The sequence below is a fragment of the Amblyomma mixtum genome, chromosome 10, assembly GCF_055824585.1.
Source record: "Amblyomma mixtum isolate Tamu chromosome 10, ASM5582458v1, whole genome shotgun sequence".
NCBI classification, from domain to species: domain Eukaryota; kingdom Metazoa; phylum Arthropoda; class Arachnida; order Ixodida; family Ixodidae; genus Amblyomma; species Amblyomma mixtum.
In genome coordinates, this window is record NC_143021.1 from 164,139,193 (window position 1) to 164,165,241 (window position 26,049).

The window sequence follows — 26,049 nt, forward strand, 5'->3', positions numbered from 1 at the left end:
GGCGGAGGCAACACACCACTTTGGCCCCAGCTTCCTGTAGACGGCACCTCCGGCCTGACCCGACCGGGGGAAATCGGCAGTCGCCTTTTCCTGTCCTCCCCTCTATCTTTCACTTTCCTACTTCTTTCTTACAACTCTCCTGTATCCTCCTCCCTTCTTGGTTTTTTCCTCTTTTTCCTGGCGGCGAGGGTTAACCGTGTGTGACCAACTACCCTGAGTTGAGTCATATTAGGTTATAGTTAAGGTGTACAGCTGGCATGGGCAGGACTTTCTTTCAAGTTCTTGTCCCGTCCCCTTGTTGGGCTCCATGGTGGGTGGCTGGCACCATGACCGAAAAACTAGAATTTTTATGGCTCCCCCTTTTTCAAAACCAGATCGCTCTCTCAAGAGAGGGCGGAACGAAGCAGATGTTTTTTTCCAAAAAAGAAAAGTCAGTTTTCCTAAATACCATGTCATCCATTGTGAAGTACAAGATAAGCAAGCTAGAATCCTGTCCCCCTTCCTAGTGTCAAAGTGTTTGACAGAAGCCTTGGGCATTGGCTACAAGGTATCTAAAATGACCAGCGGTGACTTACTGCTCGAACTGCGTGACAACGTCCAACACTCAAAACTCGTAAACATTGTATCTGTTGGGGATATTCCTGTCTCCGTGACGTCACACCGATCTCTGAACACCGTCCGAGGCGTTATATCCGAAAATGACTTTGTCCACATCACTGAAAAAGAGATGCTCGAAGGTCTTAGTGACCAAGACGTGATAGACGTTCACAGAATCAAGATCCGGAAGGATAATAAGGATATAGACACAAAACATATGATCCTGACGTTCAACACTAGCACACTGCCCGACACAGTCGAAGTAGGATATCTGAAAGTTAACGTAAGACCATACATTCTTAACCCTCGCCGATGTTTCAACTGCCAAAGGTTCGGTCACGGCTCACAAAGTTGCCGCGGCCGGAAAATGGCCGCGCGAAATGCGCCTCGAAGGATCATTCTGATCAATGTGACGCAGCCCCGCACTGCGCAAACTGTGATGGAGACCATGCAGCGTATTCCAGGGCGTGTCCGTCCTGGAAAAGAGAAAAGGAAATAATCACCATAAAGACAAGGGAAAACATTTCATTTAAAGAAGCGAGAAGGCGTTTTGCACTCACAAACTCATTCTCCTTCACAACAAAACAAAACTCGCCGATGTGGTGCTTGGGCGCGGCGCACCACACCAGGCTTCGGCATCCGTCCCGGTCACACGCAGTGAGCCTGTGGCGGTGCCATCCGCGCCCCAAGGCAGAGCAGCTAACGCTGCTCCGCCAACTGCAAGTCAGGCTGCGCAGACCCCCGGGTCGGCGGGCCTCAAGACCTCTTCCCACAGGTCGAGGTCAAACTCGAACGCGAACGTGCCTTCTGCACGGTCGTCCAGCGCCTCCGCAGAGGCGATGGACACGGCCCCGGGCAGCCCCGCGCCGTCCACGTCGGACGGTCGGCGGGGCTCTCTGGATCGATCAAAAAAAGACAGGCCCCGAGTCACGGGCCATCAACAACTTGATCTACCTTTCCACCCTATAGAAACACAAAATTAGGATGGCTTTCACAATACAATGGAATTGTAGAGGACTTTTAAACAATTACAGGGACATAAAAGACATACTAGGAGCACACGCTCCTGTCGCCTTATGTCTACAAGAAACAAATTTAGGTCCCCAAAAAAATAACTTTCTTAAGAATTACACTGTTTTCCGCCGCGATCGGGAACAGGCGAGCCGACTATCGGGAGGCGTCACCCATTAATAGCCTCTACGTTGAAACAAATGAACCATCTCTTACAGATAGAAGAAGCATACTTACATGCTCATACGTCCTAAAAATCCGTTCCCTACCAAAACATATCTGTTATGAAATAGTTACTAAGTGTCCATCCAGAACACTTTTTAATAATAAACCACAAACTACCAGACCACTCCTCTTGCATTTTTGAAGAGATGTGCGAGAGTCTCGGTTTACTGAACACATTACCTAACATTGCGCTCAGACGAGGGCCACCACCTCCATGGTACAACTTCCCTGCAATATTCGATTTCACTCTCACACAGTTTCACAAAAAGCAAACCCCGCAACAACATATAGTACAAGAATTTCTTGCACTGGAGGAAAAATACAATGGTTTTGCGGATTTTTATACGGACGGTTCAAAAACAGCCACCTACGTAGGAAGTGCGGTAGTACGAGGGCATGAGAATGAAATAATCAGACTTCCACAGTGTGCATCAATTTTCACAGCCGAATGTTACGCTGTATGCTTGGCCGTAAAAAAAATAGTAAATGAAAACCTCAGAAACAGTATTATTTACACGGACTCCCTTAGTTTACTTACAGCTCTCCAGTCTAGAAATGCAATTACTCCGATGCTCGGTGACATAATACACAACATAACAAAAGCCATAGCTCAAGGAAAAAACATAAAACTTTGCTGGGTGCCGAGTCACGTCGGAATTAAAGGCAACGAGAGAGCAGACCTCTGCGCTGCGCAGGCTCGTAGCAAGCAAATAACGAAAGTAGATATTCCCTTTAAAGATTGCATGAACTCGGTACATTGTTAAATAAGGAAAAAATGGCAGTCCGCTTGGGACAATGAATCAAACAACAAACTACACTTTGTAAAACCAGTTTTAGGCGAATGGAAATCTTGCACCCACCAAGAACGCTTCAAAGAAGTCATTATTTGTCGTCTTCGTATAGGACACACGCATCTGACACACAATTTCCTATTGTCAAAAAAAGAGCAACCTTTTTGCGAAGAATGCGGAGTTGAAGTTACAATTAACCATATTTTATTCACTTGTATGAAATTGGAAAAACTAAGGAAAAAGTACTTTGCTCAATTTTATAACGAATACATCCCTTTTCATCCCGCACTGCTTTTAGGAGATGATGCAATTGTTGATATATCATGTGTTTTCAGCTTTCTTAAAGAAACTGGATTTTTTAAGTGTCTAAATTTTTACCCACAGGTCTGTTTTAATTATAATACACCTCAGCCACTTTCTCACGCCTGAGAAGAAGGCTGAGGTTTTTAATTTTGGTTGGTTGGGAGTCTCAGTGTCCTTGTCCAGCCAAGGATAGCTACAGAGGTTTCCCAGCCCCGTTTAAAGCTTTTACTAGTAGCCATTTTTAAAATTTGTGTACATGTTCAAAAGGTAATATTAATGTCTGAAGGCCTTTACACCAAGGATGACTTTTTACATGTCTCTAATATTCAAAAATAAACTTTTACAATACCTTGTGTTTGGCGCATGATGGCCTCAGTTGCCTATGTGCCATAAAACCCAACACAACACAACACAAAAACACAGTTGTCAAAATGCAGGCAACAGCTTTAGCTTTAGGCATGGTCAATAAACCAAGGGACAGTTTTCTTCTAGAAGTATAAAAAAAAAGAAATATTGTAGGTACACACACTTAACCTTGTGTAACTGAAACTTAGTTCACCACACCTTAAGGTACAAAGGTTACAGACAGTTTAGATGAAACCATTAAATTTACCAGAATGGGAAAATGCCATACTTGTGCATAAATTCTGCCCACCTCAGCAATGCCTATCACATGCACACTGCTCCTTTCACTAGGAAGGAAAGTTTTTGCTCCCAAAAATGGTCACATTCAGTTTGCACTACCCGAACATTCCTGGCAATACAACACATCACAGTGCTACAAACAAACACACTTAAAGACGGCAAGTGTTATCACTCTGTATTGACACCACTTGCTAATGGCATAGGTATAATACCTTTGTGGTGCGTTTGAATGCTTCTATTTTGAATAAAATTTGTCTGCTACTCTTGTTCTCTCATCACTGTTGCATATAACTGAGCATCAGCAATGCCTCTAGGTGTTCAAGGTGTATAGTAGAGCGGCCACCATGGTGGCCATTTCAGTGGTTGCTGCGGTGACGCAGAGGTACAGCATCCGCCTGGCCTGCAGGAGGCCCATGGCTGGAATCCTAGTGCCGCCACAATTCTCCACCGGAAAATGAAAGAATGAGTGTTGAGGGAATTGAACAACAAGGCCTATGGTGTTCAGTGATGTCAGCAAAATACCAGTCTGAAAAAAAGGGTGTAGGGCAAGGTGACACCTATTCACTGCATGTTTATCAGAGGTGTTCAAAGGATTGACTCGGGAGAGCTTGGGATACAAATTAATGGAGGACATCTTGGGAACCTCTGATTTGTTGATGTCGCCCAGCTACGTTACTCGGAAGGAGTTCCAGTGCATGACCGAGGACCTCAACATTCAAGCAGAATGGTAGGGCTAAAAGTTAATAAGAAAACTGAAGTCACATCCAGCAACTTGGCAAGGGACCAATAGTTAATGATAGGCAGCAAAGTACTGAATATGGTAAGAGAATACATTTATTTTGGGCAAGTAATGACCATAGAGTTGGACCATGACAGTGCGATAGCTGGGAGAAAAAAATGAAACGGGACATTTGGCAGGTACCCGCATCATTGACAGCAGCTTGCCAATGCCCCTCAAAGGCAGAGCACATAGTATGTGTGGAAGGGTATGGTATTTGGGCTGAACATTCCAAAGCAACAAATGGACCATGAGAGATGCCATACTGGAGGGCCCTGGATTAATCGGAACCACCTCGTGTTATTCAAGGGTGTAGGGAAGGCTAAAGTGCAGGAAAAAAGGAATTCCAATTTTTGGTTTTTCTAATATCAAATTCCAAAATCCTTCATGAATATAATTCAATGTCTTGCATAGAGCCAGGACAGTCTTTTTTTTTTTTGAAGCCAATTTCTTTGCAGCTTGTGTTCACTCGCATTTTTGCAATGAAAAAAAAAAAAGGCCAAAACAAAACCTGGAAATTTCATAAGCAAAGCTGATCCATCAACAGCCGTCAGGCAATGCAAAAAAAGCACTATGCATGCTTTACTGAGCGCTGGAAGTTTTAATCTGGGCCATCGTTGCCTTATGTTAGGCTCATGATTTTCTCACCTCTGTACGGTTGTATTTAAACTTTTCTTTTGCTTTTTAGTGGGCACATAGAAATTATGCGTACGGCTGTTTGGCTTAAGTATTTCTACATGTTGGCTACCAACAGCAATGCCTGCCAAATGCTGTGTTCAAAAGACTGCGGCACTTGCAGTGCCAACATGAGCCAAATGATGAACAAGCCTTTCCTGCATAGGTACTCGCCCAAATCAGTTCTTCACACCACACAGCCTGCTCCCTAGCAAGTAGCGCAATGCGCAGTCAAAGCTTATCGAATAGTGTTTTTTATGGGAGATGCCAAAATACTTATAATCATATAGTTTGGGAATGCGCATCAAAGAATGCCTTCCTTACAAGGCACGCATCCGAATTACCCTCTTAGACGCAGTGCTCACATTCAGTCATGGCAGCATAGTCCAAATTGATGCCCTTTGACATACCTGGTGACATCCCAGGATATCTCGTGTATCACCGGGGCGCTACACAGTGGCACAGCTGTGTGAGGTGGACCGTTGTAGAAAGTACTTCCCTAAGGTAGATGCAGAACAGACCACAAAGAAGCTCAGTAGGAAAATCACAAGCAAAGAAGAGTGAAATTTTCTCCGGTACTGACTACATGGCTAGTGCATGTAAATTCAAGTTTCGGTGCATGTTGTTTCTGCCAAAATATTGAAGCAAACATGTTTTTCTGTCTTTGATCTCGCAAAACTCAAAATGTCATTTCTTTTTACATTTTAACACATATTAGTGAAACAAGAAAAGATATAAGGCTGCCTTTTTCTATCTTCAGCTACACAATGCAAAACTACTGAATCAAAATGGTACGCAGGAAGTATGCAGGAGGCATAAAAGAGGCTGGTCTGACGACGCTTTGCAGTGCAGCTAAGCAGCACATCTACTTCCGCTGCCTTAGCCAATCGTTGTACGCCTCAAGAGATCACTGCCTGGAGAGATCAAAGTGTGAAAATGGGCCCAGGCAACCAATTTTGCTGTGCAGCTGAGCTATTAAATACCATTCAGTGCTTAAAAATTGCCCAAGCTTGCGTTCATTTTGTTCTTGAAGGCCGTCAGCATCGTCCTCCTCGGTCCTCACATCACTGTCGCTGATGTCTGCAGAAGAAAAAAATTACTGTTTCTATATCCAAAAGTTCTGTAATTGCACATCCTGCAACCCAAAGATTGTAAGATGCCATCCCATCCGACTGCACGACAAGGGTCCTCAATCCCAATCACCTCAGCTTCGCAACTAGCGTGGCCACCTTGTTACCAGCAAACTTCCTTGCTTCATTACTGCTACAGACGCTCTACTAAAATTAACTACTTCTGCCTTGCTTTGATAGTCACTCAAGGACATCATGCTGCACATAACATGTTTCACCGATGTCTATTTCCTGCTCTTAATGGACTGAGATATAATTATTTCCTGTTCTGTCATCCACAGCGCCCTTTTACAATACACTCATCGTTTTTTCTGTAACTCATTGCCGTTAATATTTTTTTCATTCAGTTTATTTGTTAGCTTCCAAGTTTGAGCCCCGTGGTTGAAGACTAGGAAGAACTGTTGAACTTTCCCTTTCTATCAGCTCTTCAACACTCTCTATACCTCATCAATATATAAAGCCGCCGCAGTGCATTTTGATGGAGGCGAAATGCTAGAGTCCTGTGTACTATGTCAGTGCAGTGAAATGGGCGTGAGAGTAGCCATGTCTCATGAAAGCACAATAATAATGTGCATCAAAGAAAAGGAGTTCTTAAGAGTTTGCTTTCGTGAGGAACTGTGCTGCGGCACACAAATTTGAGGCTATTGCATAATCCAAAACTGTTGGCGCACTTCAGTCAATGAAAAATGCACTAGGAGCAAAAAAAAAATTGTCAGAGCCAAGTGCACGGCACAAGCGCAACAATATTATCCCTGCTGAAACAGTCTTCCACTTCTAAATAAAGCTGTCATTTCTTGTAAGCCTTGGTAGCTCATTTATTTCTCAGTTATGTGCGCACAGTTACACAATTGCATGATAAAAAAAATTAAGTCAGCACCACCGCACGCCCAGTCCATTTGTCAAGAATTAAATTCAGTTATCAGCTTATTTATGGTCTTCACTTGAAACAAGCATATTTGTTGGTCTCGTTCAAGAGTAGCTGTACGCACTCGTTATCATCACAGTGCCGCATTTCTCCTTATGATTGTACGTTTTCTGGAATGGATTTTTTTTTTGCGTGTTAACATAGCATTTAATGATGGAGGTTGTAAATGATCGCGCTATTAGAAATGCGAAAGCTGGCTGAACTCGCGTAGCGCCAGTAAACCCAGCGCTCATCAAAACAACGCCGCGACTGTGTCGCTGACTTCGGCGCTGCTGACCTGGTACATGACATCAAAACAAAACGAGCGTGATAACACAGTTGGGTGTATACTTGCCTGGCTGCGAGTTGTCACCGTTGTCTGGCGGGACATCTAGAGAATCCACACCGTATTCACGAGCCTGCACCATCGGCCTGTGGCTGAGCAGCGCACTCATGTGGTCGTACCACTTCCACGCCGACGGTGCAGCTCCACTTCTTTCTTGCTCCAACCGTTCCTATCACACAGAACAGAATTGTGCTGCAACGTGGTATCATTACCTAAGGGTGTCGAAAGTCGGATGAGGGAGTGCTGATACGGCACTAAATCGCTTTTTTAAGTTCTTCCAGCAGTTCCTCAACTGCTGCCCCGTCCACTTCTAGCTGAGATTGGCCATTTCGGCCTGCAAATCCTTAAACACGTCTTGATTGTGCTGCCGTCTGCTGTCGAGCGCCTCGCTGACTTTTTTTTCGTTGATCAGCCCAAGGAAGCATTCCACTTCCCAGTCGGTCCAAGAAGCGCGAGTGGACATTGCGCGGGGGCTGATGACGGCTGCCATTTTGGTTGACTGATCACATGACCGGAAGCTTTCCGAGAGTTACCCGACATGCTTTTAGAAAGGCGGGTCAAACGAGTTAACCTACCCCCTGCAGGCGAGTTAACTCGACTCGCTCTGGCGCTTTTTTTACTCGTCCCGACAGCGTTTACATGAACCCGACAACTGGTTTTTTACTCGACAAGCAAACTCGACTCAACTCTGTCGGGTTCATGTAAACAGCGTTACAGAGGAAGCCCTGAACCGACTTTATAGCCTCAAAATTTGATGTCTCATTTAATGCAGAGCGAAAGCTGTTCTTGTTATCTTATTTTTGTTTTATTTTTCGGTTTCTCCAATTTTTGTTTTCATTTGAATTTTTATTTTTTATGCAATTTTTATTTTATTCAAACATTCTATTTCTGGTTTATTTTATCTTTTGTTTTCAGCTTTCTTTATATTTTTGTTTCCTCCTCTTGGTGGTGCTGCATCATGTCATCTGGGAAATCGACACGAATGTCATCATGCATGCTGTCTTCGTACATACTGCCGTCATAAGTCACGCCATGCTCTTAACGAAGGCCCCACTTTACAACGTCGTCGTACATGCTACATGGCGTGTTGAATTCTTCGCGAGGGACCCACTCCGGCCGGGACGTCTTTGACACGAACGTTGTCCACAGATTGTCGTCACATGTGTACCACATAGACGAGTCTTGCTATTCAATGGCACTCATGGAGGGTCAGCTGACTGCCCAGGTGTTCAGGCGTTGCTGGCATTTACGAAGTGTCACCAACGAGATAAGGCCTTCATCCACTATCACCTGTGTTGGAGCAGAAGTTTCAGGCGAGGATGGGGCGTCTGCGGTAACTTCTGACCATTCCATCATCTTGGGATCGTACCCACGACGAGCGGAGGTTGCCTTGGCGTCTGCAGAGAACGCCGGAGACCGGCTACACTCTTAAGAAAAAGGTTGCAGAATTCACTAAGTAACTACTAACCAGTTACTTGTCACACAGATCACTACCTTCTTAGTAGCTTGAGGTAGTAGAAATGCAGCTAGTGAAATTTACTGCCTCAGGAAGTTGGTGAACAGCACTAGCACCATTTAGCAGTATGTTAGTGAATACCACCACCTTTGCGCATTTACGACATATGTCGTAGTGTTTACAGCAATATAAACCTAGTTAGTATGTATTATGGGTTGCCATTAAAAACGTTGTAGAATGTGCAACCTTTTCCTTACTATGAAATACTACATGACCTAGAGGTTCTCACTACATACGTCCTAGTGCTTACTGCAGTAGAAACCTAGTATCACTTACTACCTGTATGGAGCTGCAATCTAATAAAAAAGGTAGTTGAGGTTAATACATTTTGGGGTAGCAACAACCGTCACATATATGACTACCTAGGTAGTGACTACGTAGTAATTGCAAGATAGTAACATTTACTGCCTCTGAAGAGGTAGCAACAGTAACTACCTTCAGTAACATTTATTACCACAGGGTAGTAAAAATGGTAGCTACCCTAATGTAGTAACAGCAACAACCTTTAGCAATGTTTACTACCTTTAGGGGGTGGTAACAGCAACCACCTTTAGCGAAAAGCTCTGGTTTGTTGGTCAGGCAACCACTAACCTCGATAACACGTTAGAAGCACTATGAAGCAATGGGCTTATTTGGCTTCCAAAAAAAAAAACACATTCAACACAAGTGTTGCTGAAAAGATTGAACTTTATTTATGAGCTCCAACTTTCTCGATTAAAGTGATGGCCCGCATCACGAGGGGTGTTTTGGCCGCTGAGTTCAGGCCACAAAAATGCTCAATTAGTGCAAGGATATTCTTGTTCCTACTGGAATACTGAATATTAGTAGTACATACTAATACGTTGGTGGACCAGGCTTCCAGCTGAACAGATGCCATGCGTCAGCAACATGGAAACATTGCCCTCGGCAACTGCTGTCCCATCACGGAGCCCATCGCAGTCGACAGTGACAAAAACGCTGGAGCGAGGTGGGATCAAAACACTCTCAGAGGAAACTCGAAGGGCGGAGCGACATGGGCGAGTGTGAGAAGTGTCATCGGCATTGTCTGTAGAAAAAATAACTGTGCGGTGGTGGAGATCGATGATGGCCCCCCAGTAAACCAAGTAATATCCATTATATACCGTATTTTCCGGTGTACAAGACGCACCCTTGTATAAGACGCAGCCCCCATATGTGCAGGCTGTCATTGAAAAAGTTGGTATATAAGACGCACCCTTGTATAAGACGCACCCCAATTTACCCAGTTAGGCTAGTGAGGCTTAATTAAACATGCTTGTGCGACCATTGCAAAATGCATCTTACCTGTGAGAAGTTCTTAAGCACCGCTAAGTGATCGAAAAAGGCAACACTCACGCCATACCCGCCCACGTTTTAGCAAAAAAAGAAAAAAAGAACGAAGGAACTCTCCTTATATACATAAGAACATTTTATATTAACTTAAAACCTTGGAAGTATTCATCTTAAGATGCGCTATCAAAAAGCACGCCCATTTCTGGAGGCGACCCAGCTGAAACATTCTCTTCGCACTACGTACACGGAGCAAACAAAGTTGCAAACGGTGACTGAAAGAAACGCCGGCTTGTCTTGACAATGGCGAGAAACGCGATTGTCGCCATCTTTTGGCATTTCACATTATTTTTGCTTGGGGCCTGCGAAACGGCCGCGGGTTTATGATTCCGGAAGTCGGCATCCCCACCGTTTAATAATAAAGTTCACCTAATCAAGTTGCTCTCGGGGGTCCCCGTATTGCAATATTAACCGTGTTAAAACCGCGTTATTGGTAGTGATGTTTTTCAGTGAAAAAAGCTTGAACATGGACCTGAGTAATTTCTGAACTCGCAAAAAAAAAACAGAAAAAGTCGCATATAAGACGCACCCTTGTATAGGACTCACCAGCAAGATTCTTGAAAAAAAGCCGCGTCTTATATACCGGAAAATACGGTATTCATATAAAATCCCCCAAAAGATATCAGATATCCATATAATATTCACAAAAGTTCATATTATGTTCATATAATATCCATACAATGTTCACTTTGGCAACAGTGGACGTCCACTAAATGTTCATAACATGCCCACATGCAATATTTTTTAGATATTTGGAGGATGTTCACCAGATATTCATCTAATCTGTTATTAGGCCGGGAGGGTGTCTAGTGTGATGTAGCGTCTGCAAAATAGAACACCAAGGAAACCCACAATATCTTTCACCTCGCAGCGTTTATTTTTGGTGACATACAGTTCTTATCGGCATCTTGGTCTTGGGTGGCCTGTGAATATAATAATGCACACAGTTGAACACTATTTATGACACGAGTTAGAAGGAATGTTTGGTTTGGTTTGGTTTATGGGGTTTAACGTCCCAAAGCGACTAAGGCTATGAGAGACGCCGTAGTGGAGGGCTCCGGAAATTTCGACCACCTGGGGTTCTTTAACGTGCACTGACATCGCACAGTACACGGGCCTCTAGAATTTCTCCTCCAAAGAAATTCAACCGCCGCAGCCGGGTTCGAATTAGAAGGAATGTGAAAGCAAACAAAATGAATGCACAGGTTAACCACACCAAGTGGTTTTGCATCGTTCAAGTTCTGTTTTCAGTTCCGCACCTAATAGCTGCCCAGAACACCCGACTTTTCGCATGATCAAAAGATCGCCTAGCAATAAGCAACAAACATCACCTCCTTGGCCATGTGATTATTTCTGTTAAGAGGACAAGTGGAGACTCAATGAAATGCTGAAGCTCAATAGTGCTTCTGGTCTTTGAAAGCGGACAGGCCAAGTCTAACGCACAAATGCACTAAAAATACACAATGAGCTTTGCACGAAATGCAACAGGCTTATTCATGTCACTCAAGAATTCCACAATGTTATATGTCCACCAAGATAGATTAATTGCATTTCGAAAAGTCAGGTCAGGATCGAGTGGCACTACACATGAAAACAATTAAAACTAGAGACAAGACCTCCACCGGCATGCGCCATTCTTAATTGCAGCATCTTGCAGAACAGCCTGCATTTTTGGCAATCGTTTTAGGCGACTACAGGCCGAAAATCACACCTAATGGTGTGCACACACACTTACAATGTTGATGCACAGCGCTCCACTGTGATATCCCTCATAGCCCGTGCATTGCTTCACAACATTAACCTAACGATATGCAATTTCTTACTCTCATTACAAAAATTTAAAAGTCACTTTTTGCTTAACACAAAGCTTGAAATACAATGTGTGTCGTTCCAACTTTTAACAGTGAATGGGCAAATGCAGATATGCATCCCAAGGGTAGAAACTTGGAGGAGTCGGTAACGGTGATCCATGGTGTGGGAGGTAAAGCAAAACGGGACAGAGAAAGACGCACAGTACAGAGGCGCTGCCTTCCGACTGACAGAAACCTAGGCGACCAAGATGAACGTGATCCGTGCGGGTAAACAGGAGCATGCACCCGGAAAAAAAATAATGAAAATCAGGTGAACAAGGAACTACTCAGCGATTATTTAAGGCCAGTTCTTTTTTGGACAGGGAGATCGATGGCTTGCTGACATATTTATCTTCCAAAGCAGGATTATTGAAGCTGCTTTGGAAGTATCGCTGCTTGTTCACCTGATTTTCATTATTTTTTCCGGGTGCATGCGCCTGTTTGCCCGCTCGGATCACGTTCATCTTGGTCGCCTAGGTTTCTGTGTGTCTTTCTCTGTTCCATGCCTGTTTTGCGTTACTTCACACACCATGGATATGCATCCCCTTGGTCATCAGTGTGAACATAAAAATGTTTTAGATGCCAAAAAGACACCAGCTTGCCTGAGCTTTCTTCATCTGCCTTTCTTCTCGCTGCTTTTGCCTGCATGCTGCATGCTGCAGCCAACTTTTTATCACACCCTCGACTTCATCCACTGTTGCCGTAAAAGATTTGTTTGATCGTACGGCGTCTGTGCAGAATGAAAGGGTGTAATATAAGAACACTTTGCAAATTGCACAAAAAGGCTGTTATTTCTAATGGCTACATCAACACTTACTTGCTTATTATACCAAATACACAGAAAAAAAATAAAAGTTCTATGAACAACACACTGCTAAAATAAGGTTCCGAACAAAACCTACTGTGAAGGCACACATTTAAAGCTTTACAGACGTCAACAGGATTGTAAACTACACAAAACATTGCAGAAAAAAAAGAGTATCAGGATTGTAACTGGCTGGGCCATGCATATAGCATTTTTTTTTATTTCATAACAAATTGCAAAGCAACTACATGCATCACTAACAACACAAAAGATGAATTTGCACAGGTTAGTTAAACTGATATTTTTACAAACCATTTGGAGCAAAAACCTTTGGTGAACTACATACCTATAAGAATTGGTTTGATGTTCAGATTAGAGCACTGCACGGGCCACAATCTGAGGCCCAAGCCCGGCCCGGGCCCGACACCTTAAGCCCAAGCCCGGCCCAGGCCCGCGGCTTCAAGCCTGGGCCCGGCCCAGGCCCGCTAAATTATCGCTGTAGCGAGCCCGGCCCGGCCCGTGAATCCCGGAGTGAGGCCCAGCCCGGGCCCGGCCCGGCCCGTATCACAGTAACGCTTGAGGTATACTGCTCACTCTGCGCAAGCAGACTGCGACTAGATCGATAAGGAACTCGCCCACAAAGGTTCTGAAACCACAGTTTGGGTTGAAGAAAGTTGGTTGTTTTTAACCCAGAAGGAAGTGATTAACAGTAGCGCTCGCCAGGCCTGTCTTTTGGACAGTGATCTCGTGTACGTGCGCAAAGATAAACTAGGAAGTTCGGAGAGCCAAATAAAAAGAGCTGCATACGAGCGTAATAGACTACTTTTCATTCCCCCATGATTGTAATCGGTTATATTTTGCCGCCAGTGAAGTATAAACATTAAAGCTGGCTAGCAAGCAGTGGGATGACATTTTTTTAATGAACGCGATCTCTCAGGTTGAACTTATAGCCGAACTGGTCGCCTTTCAGCAGAAACGAAAAGCTAAAAGGCTTGAGTATTTCGGGGTGTGTATTTGAAGACTATAAGCATCCTAAACTTATATGTTCTTCCCGAATGCATTTCTAATAGTTTATAGGTATGTTTTGGGATGACGAACGATCAATGGCCAATTAAGGCAGGTTGAATTTTACTTTTACTGGTGGACCAAAAGATAACGCGCGAACCACGTGATAACTTATACGGCAGAACAATTGTCATGACAACAAGGCTCTTGAAGAAGCGAGGAGGGATAGATGTGGTTATGAGATGAGATCTACAAACTCTCGCAAGCTTTTGTGGCTATCTAATTTACGAGATCTTCCGGCCAGCTGATCAAAAAGAAAACCAAACGCGCTTTAGTTTGTGAATTTTCTCTCGTGAGAATGATATAGCTAAAAATAAAAGCTATGTTTTGGGGGCTGTGAGAGGCACCGAAGCAAAGGACTCCGGATCATTTCGACCACCTGGGTTTCTTCAACGAGCAATGATACTACAAAGTACATGGCTGTCATGCTTGCCGCCTAAATAGAAATGCAGCCGCCGAGGCTAGGAGCAAACCCTGGTTCACTGGCTCAGTAGTCAAGAAACTTGACCGCTAAGCCACCGCGGCGCGGAAATAGGGAAATAACTAAGTCAATGAATAAAGCTTAGTTTTTTCTCAGCGCGTACTATAACCCATAGCTCATCCGTGTCGCTGCTCCAATGCCGCAGTTGTGTACTTCACTCTGCAATAGTGAATGAATAGTCGGACATCAGCCGTTTCTGTACAAACCGAAGGCCGGCTCGGGTCCGCAGCTTTAAGCCCGAGCCCGGCCCGGGCCCGTAACTTCAGGCCCGGGCCCGGCCCAGGCCCGGCAAAACAAATCATGTCCCGGCCCGACCCGGCCCGCGGGCCGGGCCGGGCCCGGGCTTTCGGGCCGGCCCGAGCCCGTGCAGTGCACTAGTTCAGATCCCTGAACTTTTGCTTTCCTTTGTTTCCAGTCCAGCTGTAATGTTCGCCTACCGAATCTTCCATCACATATGTTAATATGCGTTTCGTTGCTGAAACAACATTGCTGCCGCCGAGAGACTCAAGTTCTTTAAGCTGAAAAAGAAACAATAATGCAGAATTAAAATTTGCAGTAACAAACTGCACTCATGGACATAAGCAAAAAGTTGATTTGAAGGTTAATAGCTGTAGAAATCGGGCCAGGGTAATAAGTAGGCATTGATTCCTCATATTTTCTCCTAACAACTAAAAGGTTTGCACAATAGAAACCCAACTGATGCACACTGCATGATACCACACATTTGCCACATGCATAAAATGCTACTGCTACAAAGTTCATGAGCATGCAGTAAGCAAGCCAAACTTTTTAGTTTATATTAGGAAATCTTACCAGCTCTTCATTAACAGATTCCACATTTTCGTCGAATTCCTTGAAATGGTTTATGTCTTTAAAAGGCTTGCGTAATAAAGTTTGTTCAGCGTCACTTTTTTCACTGCCTCTCCCTGCCGGCATGTTCGTTACAAGGTGCAAAACCTGCTCAAGCATGAGTCGGTTGACTCTGAGTTCCCTCAGGACCTGCCTCTTAAATTCTACCAGCAGGAATAAGAAAACACAGGTTGTAAGGCTTCCATGGAAGTGATAATGTATAAATAAAATTAACACACAAATTGGCAATGGTTAAAAAATCCACAGTACAGAGGGGAGGAGAAAAAGCCTACCTGCTTCAGGGATGACATCCCTGGTTGTTGTAGGGGTGCAAGGATGTACTGCTGAAATAAAACAACATATTGGCTACAGAAATCTTTTCTTAAGAATATCTCTGCCTAAAACTAACCTGGCTCACTTTGAGTTGCATTTTGCACATCTGAAAATGTATACTCATTAGTTCAATCTATAAATAAAATAAGCTCATACCAATAGCTCCTGTTGACTCGGTGGTATGCAGTGCTCCACCTAAAACAAATTGAGATATAACAGTCATTGATAACAAATTTCACACTACTAATTTGTCAGGGCTGTTTAGCATTCAAGACAACCACTTTTTATGTCTAACCACCTAGATCCTACACACCTGAAGTGAATGGCGCCGGGAAGCTCTGTGGCACTAACGGGTACACCTTCCTTGTGCTCAGCTGCTTCCTCGCAGCCTCTTTCTTGGGTGGGCTTTCTGCCTCATCCGATGATTCGACAATGAAGCGTTTCGGCTTGGTGACTGGGCGCCTCACGTCTTCATCTGAGGACGCCAAGTCGGACGTAACTTGGGCTCTGCCCAGCTTCCTCCTGGCAGCTTCATACGATGCTAGCAACAGATCATGAAACAAAGGACAGTGAATCAAAATAAGCCTTTTCCAAAGCTCAGGCGTGGCTTTAGGTCATTACACCCCACAAGAGACTACCAGCTGTTTCTTTAATGGTTTTGACTATCAGCTTCAATATATGCGCCAACATAGACTGATGTCATGCACAAATCATGCATCCTATGTACCAGTATAAAAGTGCCAGAACTTACAAAAGAGACCTTTCACGCAGGCCATGTGTCGCTGCCAATCATCCTGAGGTTCGGCAGACGACCTTACTAACCGGTGCACTCTGTCGGCTTTTCCGCCGGGCCGTGCACATACACTGTCGTCAATCCAGGTCGCTGGAACAACTTCAACTTCTTCAGTTTCCACAAACTCTACTATTGCGAATGACATCTGAAAGTGACAAGAAAGCAACCAGAAATTTTTTCATACATGAAAAACAACAGTCAGAGTGTTTATATTATTCTCAGATTGCCTCCAAGAAACATCAGCTTAATAATGTTCTTACCAAGCTACCTTCCGAAAAAAAAAAACACCTCGCCAGATGCCATCACGCCGCTCTTCAAGATATATAATTTCTTTAATGATTAGGGACCCTTAGCTGAATGCTTCAAAACTAAGCTATAATTTCTAGCTGTATGCCCGCTGTCATCAAGAACATCCATACCGAACTGAGCGCTTGTCCGTTTACTACCTGTTAATGCATCAGCTAATGTGTTGGTAAACACATTCAGCGTATCTTGGGTATGACGGAATCCCGTCACCGAGCAGTAAAAGTAAAAAAAAGAAAGGTCTGACGTTTTGGCTCCCAGAATGGGGCCTTGTTCACAATGAAATCACGCCAAAATGTTCGCTTTAAATACGCTAGAATAATAGCCGCAAGGGACGCGCATTCATTTTCTTACACACCCTGGCAGTGGAATCGCAAGTGCCACACAAGACGCTGTATACATTAAGACTGCATTTGCCTCCACGTGGCGTCAGCGAACTAAGAGAAAGAGCACTAATCTCAGGGAGAGCAAATACGTACCTTGAATAGCGCAGTAAAACGAAGAGTGGCTGTAGTAGGGCTTGTCAGCACCACAACGTCGGAAATTCAATCCGAACACGTGGCCAAACTGCAATGAACGAGCGGGTGTTGGGCGGTCGACCTCACAAAGAGCACTAGTAGTGTCGCCAAACGTGCCAACGACGCACCTAAGCAAAAGCATGAACCAGTCGTCCACATCGTAGTCCACAAGGCCCGCAGATCCAAGCCCCATTGTACTCATTGTGTACATTTGCCATAGATACTAGACTAGAGCTTGTTTTGGCTACTTACAGCCTGACATCATCTGCATTTCTATAAAAGAAACTCCTTGCAACGACAAAAACCCATAAAAATATGTGTTTTGATAGCGTTTAATATTTAAATGTTTTTTTTTTAGTTTTATATACACAAAATTTTGGTTTTGTGACAATGTCTAGCACTATTTTGGTTGGTTGGTTTATGGGGGTTTAACGTCCCAAAGCGACTAAGGCTATGAGAGACACCGTAGTGGAGGGCTCCGGAAATTTCGACCACCTGGGGTTCTTTAACGTGCACTGACATCGCACAGTACACGGGCCTCTAGAATTTCGCCTTCAAGAAATTCGGCCGCCGCAGCCAGGATCGAACCCGCATCTTTCGGGTCAGCAGCCGAGCACCATAACCGCTGAGCCACCGCGGCGGCAGTCCATTAGGAGTCAACAAAAGTCAAGCCGGAGTTGCTCGAGAGAGAAAAAAAATATCGCTAGACATTCCTCCATGTCGCCAGATTTTAGCAAGATAAACTGCGTACTGGTTCCGTGTGTAGTGTTCCAGAAGTTCTGTTACACCATCTAGTGCTTCGGCAGTCTACTGTGTGCTGCAAGCCGTTGTTTTGGGCAGTGAAAACGGTTGCATCGCGTGCTCTAGCAGATTGTGATTTGACAACTCCGGGCTGCTGGCTCGACTACAAATTCTCTAATGTGGATCGAGTGACGACTAGGAAATCGTCACAAGATGAGGAGGGATCCCCTTTTAGGCAGCAACCATGCCTAAGGCTAAACAGAAGCGCTCTATTGAGCACAGAGCATGGCACCCAGCAAATCGGATTTCCACAGCATTGAGTGACACTGTAAGTGTCCAGACCGAACATGGTTCGACCGAAAGCCACTCCCATGAATCAGCTGAAGGTCCACCTGCCGATTTGGCTGATGCACGGAGTGTGTCTGGTGAGGTGCCGACCGTTTCCGGCGAAGCTGAACGTCAGGTGCCACGTACAAGTACGCCAACTGACGACTGGGACTCTGCTTTTGTTCTTAATCCCTCGGACACTTATGGTGGCAGTGAGACAGGATTGCTTAACCATGCAGCAGAAACTGGAGTATGCTGTTCTGAAAGTAGCATTGCCAAAGAATTTCAGGCCTGGGCTGTGTCCCACCAGATTAAACACAATGCTGTTACCTCACTGCTGAAGGTATTAAAAAAGCATCATTGTTTCACTGCTTTGCCCAGTGATGCCCGAACCCTTTTGAGAACACCTAGAATGAGTGGATCTAATATTGTTGACATGGGGCCTGGGCAATACTGCCATTTTGGTTTGCAGAGAGGTCTACATCAAGCTCTGCAAACAGTAGGACACTTGCCATCCACTCTCTCTCTTTCATTCAACATTAGTGGACTTCCAGTGTCCAAAAGCTCACGTACCCAAATTTGGCCGATACTATGTTTGGTCACAAACTGCAAAGGACTGGCCCCATTCCCTGTTGGAGTTATTGCTGGGACATCAAAACCGCATGATACAAATGAGATCCTAACACCATTTGTGGATGAGCTGCTTAACTTGTTGCAGAATGGCATAGCTGCCCATAATTATCAGTGTTCCGTTGAAGTGCACAGTTTTGTATGTGACGCTCCTGCGAGAGCATTCGTAATGATGACAAAATCACATACTGGGTACTCCAGTTGTCCGCGCTGTCATGTGGAAGGGGAATACATAAATGGAAAGGTTGCCCTTCCTGCAAAGGCCACCACACTCAGAACAGATTTTTCATTCAGAAACCAGACAGATGAAGAGCACCACTGTGGCACATCAGTTTTGTTGAAGTTGCCTATTGATTCCATCAAAAACATACCGTTCGATTACATGCACCTAGTCTGTCTGGGTGCGATGAGAAAGCTCATCCATCTGTGGCTGTCAGGACCACTGTCCGTTCGCATTGCACCTACCTGCCGGAAGGAACTATCTGAAGCAATTCTGCATGCTAGCAACCATGTCCCATTAGAATTTGTTCGCAAAGGGAGGTCCATTGTCGACTTTGATAGGTGGAAGGCCACCGAACTGCGACTTTTTCTGTTGTACACAGGGCCTGTCGTTCTTGTAGACGTCTTGCCACCTGCTCTATATGCAAACTTCTTTGTTCTGCACTGTGCCATATCTGTGCTTTTCAGCGAAGATCTGTGCTTTTCAGTGAAGATCTGTGCGCTGAACAGTTTTCCTATGCGGACCGTCTCTTGGAGCACTTTGTCTTTGAATTTTCATCACTGTATGGCAAAGAATTTGTCTCATTTAATGTGCATTGTTTGTTGCATCTGGCTGACGATGTTGGTGTTTTTGGCTGTCTGGATCAATTTAGTGCATTCCCATTTGAGAATTGCCTTCAACAGATCAAGAGAGAACTTCGTAAACCTGCAGCCTTGCTTCAGCAGCTTTACAGCCAAATGGTTGAAAGAGAATGTTTACATCTAGAGCTGCAAGCAAGAGCACTCAGTGAGCCCTCTTTTGAGCTAGCTCATGACAAAGGGCTCCTTCCTCAAAGGTGCAAGCCACCCGAGTATTCTGTGGCCAAGATTGGCAACTTCAAGCTGACCTGCAGCAGGCCAGACAATTGCTGCATTGTGGACGGTCACATTGTTGAGGTACAAAACTTTGCATTTGTTGAGGGATCATCTTCTGCTTGTGTTATAGGTCACGAATACTTATCACAAGATAACTTATACACAAAGCCATTCGAATCAAGCAGGATTGGGGTCGTCGTCGTCTCCAAATTATCCGGGTTGAAATTCTGGCTGCTTAAAAATGTTAAGAAGGCAATGCTGCTACCTTTTGGAAGTAGATCAGTGGTTGTTCCATTACTGCACACATGAGATATATCAAAGAATCAACAGCCTTTGAAAATAAGGAATGTTACTATTTTGTTTTTAGGGGGAAAGAAATTCGCTGAGTGAACATTTGAGTGGTAAATAATTTTGCACAGCACAAAATAAAAGCATTGGGAATCTAAATCTTCATGTCCCATACAGTGTTTTAGCAGTTCTCACAGCAGCTGCAGTGAAGGTATCGGCTTTTGAAGATATAATTGGTTACCTGTAACTTTATTTGAAAGTGCTCACCACTGCTGCACTTAACTGCAAGGGTGGACATGGTATGCCCTGTTATACCACAAGTGGTACATGGAACATATTCAGGAAATGGACAAATGTTTTTAAAAACCATTAGAAGAGGCAACTGAGGTGCATATATCAGTTTGTTGTGGGCTCGTAACGAGCAGATCTGTGCAACTTTTATTTTTCGTACTTTTTTAATGTATATAACTTCCATGTTCGATTGCTGTACTTTTCTGTCCTACTATTAATCTAAGTTTGCTGTGCAATTGCTTCTCTCTGACAAATATATATTGTGCATTAATTCCACAAATCTTTATCACCAGCTGGTTTCATTTTAGGTCTTGTTTTTGCTTCACTTTCTATGTCTTGCGTTAATAATTACCTTTCCTTTGTTTTATTGTTTGCAATATTCTGACAGCGTACGTAGTGCCTTGATGAGTCTCGAGGGCACACAAATAAAACAAGTGAATGTCGGTTTTTTTGTGTACTCTGTGCAGTGAACAACTGCAATAAGTGTAGTGGTATAACATCTGGTGATTCTGCATTGGGATTATATACCCATCCAGGAGTATTTTTAAGATGGAATAATTTTCAGCGCAGCACAAAGTGGACACCTTTATGTAGCGGTAAAAATTATTCGACCCTAAAAACATGAGCTGGCCCTCAAACACTGCCTTTTTTTATTTTACCTGCAGTGAAATGCAGATGCGTGAGCCCTATATTTATATTCCTTATCTTGGAATGAAACAGCACCTAAAAATGTTAAATACCTTTACTAGTCTTCTGACTATACCTTGTGCACTAATGAGTAGGAGCGCACTCGTACATGCAAAAATTATATCATCACATTTATCAGTGTGCTGCAGCACATCATGCTCATCAATTATGCTGCAGTTCAGTAAAAAAATACACTATTCTGTCTTCAAGAGTTCATTAGAAGTGACAAGACATTTGCTACCGCATTAACTATGCAGAGTGCCTCAATTTCTACATTAGATAAATTCTTCGTCCCACTGTCTCATTCTGAAGCGGAGAAACTTCACTAGTGGGACACGAGCAAAGTATGTGGAATGTTTAAAGCTGCTATCTTTTGTAAGATTTTGCTGAAAAAATGACGTCTTTCTTCCTGCCAAACACTACAAGGTTGAAGGTCAAACAAAAAGCAGAAAAGGAAACCATTGCATATATTCATACTGCAGTACAGTGAGACTGGCTTTTTATGGTTTCATCTTGGCAAATTGAGTGGCAATGGCATATGAAATTTATAGGCTAGTTGTGAAAATGATGAATTTCACATGAGGTCAAACAATATTATAAAAAGTTGAGGTATGATGATTAGTGTAGAAAAAAATTTCCGTCTGCACATCTTATGATAGAATATGTGCATAGCATCTATTTGTGCACACACTGAAATAATACTGCATTTTTTGTGCTCTTCAAATATAATTGCTCAAACGTTCAAAGAACATTTTAAAATAATATCCCCTCAATGTCCATACAATAATATCACCATACAAAAGTCCACTCAATATTCACATGATATCTGCAAATGGACATTGGACATTAATACCATTTGTGGACATCCTCTGAATATTCATGGTTGCCCATTCTTGTGGAGGAAGCGAACACCGAGGATCAGGTCATGAGAACAATCACTGAGAACCAGGCAGCTGACAACGAACTTGGAGTTGCAGATCTGGACCCGAGCTGTACACTGGCCAAGCGGAGTGACCGCCAGCCGTGCGGATCTGCGTTCCAGGCCATGGTGTCATAACTTTCTTTAGAAGAGCTGACAATTTGTCACTTAAAATGGAAAAATCGGCTCCGGTGTCCAGCCGCGCGTTAATGCTGTGACCATCAATGAGCACAGGTATATCGAGTGAAAACCTGTCCTCATGTTCAGAAGCTGTGGTCGTCGATGTCGTCACATTCCTGCCAGCCGATGTCTACAGTGTGGGGGGGACTGTAGAAGTGTCGAGTTCCAGCGACCTCGCCCCCGGAGGTCGCTGTTGTTACTTTTCCTGGCGAGGGCTCGGCGACCGGCTTTGCGCTGGTCGTGAGAAGTGATGGCTTGCTGGTGATGGTGACGGTCGGCGAGGTGACGGCGATCTTGACTGCCGTTGTTCGGAGGGTGGCAGACACTGCAGGGACAAGTACTCTTCAATCTCGCGGGGTCGCTGACCAAATGGAGGTCTGGGCGTATCAGCGGGGAAGCCCTGCAGGCCAAGCTCACGATATGGGCACTGGCAGAAGAGATGGCTGGGCTCTCCACAGTGAAAGCACAAATTCCTTCGGTCGGGGCCATGCCAGACGTCCGCCTTACGCAGAGGTGGTCGATCATTTGGCAAGTACCGCGCCAGCTGCATGGAAAGCAGCGGGACGTGATGGTCGGGAACAAATGACGCAGATGCTGGGGCAGGGCGTCGCAGGGCATCAGCGTATGTCGGGCGGTGGAAGTCATTCCGGTAGGGCTGAGGTTTGTCATCCAGCAACGGAGGTCTGATCACTTGCTGCACCTCCTCGTGGATGACGCTAGCAAGAGAGCCGACCGTTGGTTGCGAAGCGCCGCAAATCCTCTGGAGCTCTTCACGTACAATACAGCTAGCAGACCATGTCCTTAGGAGGTCAGGGTTGTGTCCGAATGCCGGGAAGGACTCTGTCACAGAAGCAGCAAGTACTGGCCTGTCGTATATGGTGGAACGCCTCTGGAGGACCTGCTCCATTGTAACTGCCTCCGTCAAAAACTCTGCGACAGTACCGGGGGGGGTTGGGGTTGCGCACGAGGCCAGTGAAAAGTTGTTCGACTCCGCGCATTAAGTGGCGTAGCTTTTTTTCTTCCGACATAGCAGTGTCGACTCGCCGGAACAGCTGCGTCATGTCTTCGACATACTTGCTGACAGTCTCATTGGGCATCTGTATGCAAGCCTGCATAGCCCGTTCAGCTTGTTCCAGATGATGCGCGCTGTGTATGTCTCGAGCAGTCGACAGCGGAGCTCATGCCATGATGTCAGAACTCCTTCACGATTCTCGTACCACGTACGAGCGCCGGCTTCAAGACTGAAGAAGACATTCCGAAGCTTCGCGGCGGCGTCCCACTGTTTGAAAGGTGCGACGCATTCAAACTGCACGACCCAGTCTTCCACGTCCTCAAGTTGACTGCTGTGGAAGGGCTTCGGTACTCGTGGGTTCTGAAGAGTGTAGTAATGAGTACCTTGCATGGCTGGTCATGGGCAGGTGCCGAGGTAGAATCTAATGGCCCGCGCTCAGGGGGTGGTGGTCCTAGGTTGCGGTGACTGTCTCGGCAAACTGGTGTGTCGACCGTCAGAGGTCCGCGGTGCGAGATGGTGTGTGTAACATAGGCCAGGAAAGTACCCAGCACCTTCACCAAAAATATGTCACGGAACCAAGGAAGGAGACACCGTTCACTAGCAGCGTTTCCAGAACCAGCTCTCAGGGCACGTGAGTCAACCTCCACCTCCTTGTCTTCTGATGCTACCTGGGGCCACCTGGTGGCAACATGCAGTGCTCACGACTGATGCAGGTGCATGTGGGGACCTCATGCATACCTGCAAGGGCACAAGAGAAGTTACATCTAATTGTTGTATTGCATTCCCTCCCGCCAATTTTCAAGAAAATTTTGTTCACAAAAAAGTGGCCTTGTAAAATCATTGAAGAGGAGACAATGCGCATCTACAGAACACTCCAATTGTATGCCAGAATGGTCCACAAGCAGCAGTGAATTCCACATGAGAGTAAAATATTACCTCGAGGAAAACATATCACCTTAAGAAAATTACTCGACTTTGAGTTCGAATTTGATGATGGCTTCAGAGGCAGTAATCTTTGCACTGACTGTTCATTATGGTGAGTTTGGCTTTGGGTTGCGGTTCCTCCACGTGGGAAGCTTTGGCAGTGCGTTTCTGACCTGCTTCCACTCCAGATGGGGCTGGGCGTTTAAGGCTGGCGGGCGCGTCGAGTTCCATCGCTTTTGTGGGAGAGCTCGGTGTTTGCGTCTGCGGTTTGCTGGTGGGCGTCTGCTGTAAGGGTGGTTGAGGTGTAGGTTTGAGATGGTTTTTAAGTTCTGCCATTTCTGGACGCATGGATGCAATTACCTCCTCCAGTGTATGTATTTTGCCTAACAGCTCCTGTTCCCGAGCAGTGGCTTTGGAGGCCATGGCCGCCCAGCTCACCTGTTTTCCGGGGCGGCTGCTGCTTCCGCTTCTGTTGGGGCGGCTGTAGTCGGCGTTCCTTCGGCTGACACTCGAATCCCTACTTGAACCGAGCGGCGGATAGGGTGTCGATCGGTCGCAAGACTTGCTCTGCGTGCGTTCCTTGGAGCGGGACTTGCGAACTTGCAGCTGCTGGCCCGGTTGTGGGGTGGAGCCGGCATCTTGTTCGTTCTTAGACGGCTGTTGCGGGCGCTTGATGAAGCGGTGTTTGCAGTTCCTCCCGCCCGTCATGTGGGAGCCGTTGCAAACGATGCATTTGGACATGCATTTGGGTTCTTTGCCTTCGGGTGGGGCTGGGCGGTTCTCGCCGCATCTGTGGCATAGATGCGTTGCAGGTTTGGGACACATGGAGCGATGGCCCGTCTTGTGGCAGTTAAAGCACGTCTCAATGCGACTGTGGAAAGGGAAGCAGTTGAAGAGGCCTGCCCTGAAGCATATCGAGCGGGGGACTTTGCTTCCGGCGAAGGTGATCACGATGGACGTCGACCTGCCGAGGCGGCGGGCCGCCACCACGGGAATGTCTGGGTTATAATCGAGGAAGCCGTTGATGATCTCTTCGGGCGTCTCGTTCCAATAGGCATTGTATATGATGCCCTTTACGGACTTGTCTGGCGATGGGATGTATACGGCCATGTCGTACATTTGGTCTCCCAGCTTGAGAGATTTGAGGTTGACGTAAGCTAGGACTCTGGTCTTTACGGGGGGTGCTGATGGTAAACGTGTTGTTGATGGGGTTCATACGGATGCGATCATGGGCTGTTGCCTCTTGATGAGGGAGGTTGAGTTCGCGGCAAACTGCCGCATGTATAACTTGTGGGCTTATGGTGCGTAGAGCCAGGTTACCGCGGGGTCTGACAATGACTTTATATTCGTCTGTCGGCAGGTGGGGAAGCGGCGGCTGCTTACGTTTCGGTGGCGATGTCTTCTGGTTAAGCGTTGACTTGGACTTGTCCGTGGATGGGGGGGGCGCCGACAGTGACGCTGCGCTCCTGCGTCGATATCGGTCGTGAAGCCTAGTGATAAGCTCCCAGTTCTTGTCGGCAAGCTGGTCTGGGGTAGCGTCTTCACCTTCTACGGTGTATTCCACTGCAGCGTTCAGGATGCCGGACTCCATGGCTGTGGCGGTGGCGAGCGCCGGCGGCTCCGCGGCCCGTGCTAGAGCTACCGTTAGGCCTAGTCGTGGGGCACGGAGCGGCGGTAAAAGCCCTGAAAGCGGGCTAAATTCGAGAGTCTC

General features: G+C 45.5%; 1 long non-coding RNA gene and 1 pseudogene across 1 annotated transcript in view; one reads left to right on the plus strand and one right to left on the minus strand.

Moving 5' to 3' along the window:
- Positions 1-7,514, minus strand: part of LOC149327593 (uncharacterized) — a 32,872-nt pseudogene extending 25,358 nt beyond the window's left edge.
- The window catches only part of LOC149327589 (uncharacterized), a 139,549-nt gene that overhangs the window by 99,834 nt on the left and 13,666 nt on the right, over positions 1-26,049 (plus strand). The window lies entirely within an intron of this gene.